Raw genomic sequence first — 2550 nt, 5'->3', positions numbered from 1 at the left:
TTGGGAGTCACGCCACAACGCTATCAGCCGCCGAGGCGAGCGCGTCGCGAAACTGCCGTGTTATTTTCTAAACTGTTTTACGCCGATTTTTAATACCGCATTTTAACTTCGGCACATTCAAGCCGATAATTAACACGAGTTGAGACGCGTACTTATCACACGAACAGGTATTGCGGGCTTTACCGCAGCAGGTAATTACTGCGTTTCATTTACTTCTTGTTACATTTACTTGTTAGAGAAACGTCACGATCAAATTCCTTACTGCCGATCAAATATTATTCGAGTATTATTAGTTCTTTATTCGGCTGTCATTTAACTATTTTTATTACGTATTGGGAAGCAACTCAGGTTGAACCAACTTAACTTGAGTTACTTTTCAATATGTAATAAAAATGGTTAAATAACAACCGAATAAAAAACTAATAATACTGGAATAATAAACGGATGATGATAATATTTGATCGGCATTGATTTTATCGAACAATTCTGTATGTAATTAATTGATATTACTGGATATTATTATGCGGTTGTCGATCAGACATTATTATTATTATCTATTAATTAATCATGTGTTATTATTTCTTTATTCGGCTATCGTTTAATTATTTTTTATTGCGCATTGAGAAGGAACTCGAACGTGCCGTTACAACAATTTCTTTTCTTCGTCTTGCTGTCGTGTGTAACTAGTTAATACTAATTTATTAAATTACTAATTGATACTAACTTAAATTAAATTTCTGTTACAGAGATCTAATAGAGAAGACGCAGTCACGCGGCTCTAGAGGATGCGATGACTGGGGGATGCCGCGCCGAAGGATTCGGCTCGGGCCTGTTTGAGTCGGCTCGAAGGTGAGCTTCATTGATTTGTATTCGTAATTAAAAATCCGACAAAACTAAACATTTTCTTACTTTGAATCGAGTTCCTGAATGCCTCCATTGTCATGTAACGAATTAACACTAAATTAAATTTGCTTTTTGTTACAGAAACGAGCATTCGACTCTAAGGAGATGCTGCGCTGGAGGATCCGGCTCGGGCCTGGCAGAGTTGGCGCGAAGGTGAGTTTCACTTAGTTGAATTCGTAATTAAAAATCCGATAAAAGTGGAAATTCTCTTGTTTAGAATCAAGTTTTTTAATGTCTCCATTGTCGTGTGTAATAATAAATTAAATTTGCTTTCTGTTACAGAGACGAAGCAGACGACCAGCCGACTCTTAGGGGCTGCTGCGCCGGAGGATCTGGCTCGGGCCGAGCGGGGTTAGCTCGAAGGTGAGCTTTATTAATTAGTATTTATTATTAGAAATCCGACGAGATTGATATTTCTTTTGGTCGAAATCGAGATAATTTTAATCGAGTCAAAGATCGCGTTAAATCGTTATTACACGCGGGAAAAATTATTTTTGAGTAACATCACCACTTGAAAAATTTTTATTTGTTTTGATTAAGAGATTTATTTGCAACGTCGAGAAAAAGAATAGTGGAATATTCCAAGTGTGAATGTATTCCGAAGAATTCTTCCAGCGTAAAAAATATCGCGTTTTCCTTTTTTTTAATCCTTCAATCTTCTTCACTCAAATCGTAACTAATGCACGAATCTAATCGACGAAATGGCATTTTTCTGTTCCAGAAACGAATGCAGAATGTGGCTACCCTGATCGGCGGTTTGGTGAGTCAAAACAAGAAACATTGATAATAGAAAGATAAAATGTCTCTCGTAGTAGTGCATGCTTATCGAATCAATGCGATTTACTTTGCTGTAGTTGTAGTATGTGTACGTGCCGTCCAATGAAAATCACACTGCTCGAAACAATTGGAAGATCGCTTTTCCAAATAATATTATTAGTAATAATGCATAATTTACATAAATTGGGCAAATAAATTTTCAAGCATTTTTCTCCCAATGTATATATATTTATTAATGATTAACTTAGATTATTGATTGATCGATGATTTTTGTCGAAGGAAATTTTGATTAATCAAACCCCAACACTATCTGGTAGAAGCTTAAAGTATTGAGTATACGCTCAGAACATTCAAAATTTTGAAAAATTATTATATTTTGTTGAATGCGATCTTCCAAGTGTCTCGAGCAGTGCGCCAACGCGAAAATGCGCCACAGAAAATGCGCAATCACATCATCTGCGTCATAGATCTTCCGTCAGTCATTAATTTTTTCAATTTTCTCTCTCGCGTAAGCTTGAATCGCGATTGCATTTTAAAAAGTAGAGTTCATGCTTCGTTATTAAGTAAAATTCGATATCGTGCAGCACCTGCGCAAAGTGATCTAACGTGATTAAATAAAGTGCCCGTAAAATTAATTTCACGATCGTCAGAAAATTTTCAGGTTTCAATTTTTCACTTAGAGTTAAAGTTTCTTAACGCGGGACACAATAGAGACAATGCTAGCGAGCGTTGATCTCTCGCGAAAAACGCGATGTACACAAGTCAGATATGCGAATAGTCGTTTGTTTATTTACGCGGCGCCCAACAAGTTCCATCGAACAAAGACAAACGTCTCACGCAGTAAAATTTTTTGCGCGTGAATTTTGAATT

The 2550-nt window shown here is 36.5% G+C and overlaps 1 long non-coding RNA gene across 1 annotated transcript; it reads left to right on the top strand.

Moving 5' to 3' along the window:
* The first annotated feature begins 815 nt into the window (after nt 1–815).
* Nucleotides 816–1216, top strand: LOC116842941. Its single transcript, XR_004377798.1, has 3 exons — nt 816–849; nt 985–1056; nt 1186–1216. It is a non-coding gene; the product is annotated as an uncharacterized LOC116842941 (long non-coding RNA).
* The last annotated feature ends 1334 nt before the right edge of the window (nt 1217–2550 follow it).

Source organism: Odontomachus brunneus, unplaced genomic scaffold (assembly GCF_010583005.1).
Source record: "Odontomachus brunneus isolate Ranch 3 - 2012 unplaced genomic scaffold, Obru_v1 Obru_scaffold_028, whole genome shotgun sequence".
NCBI classification, from domain to species: Eukaryota; Metazoa; Arthropoda; class Insecta; order Hymenoptera; family Formicidae; genus Odontomachus; species Odontomachus brunneus.
The sequence above is the reverse complement of the archived record's forward strand: the minus strand, read 5'-3'. Positions and strand labels throughout refer to the sequence as shown.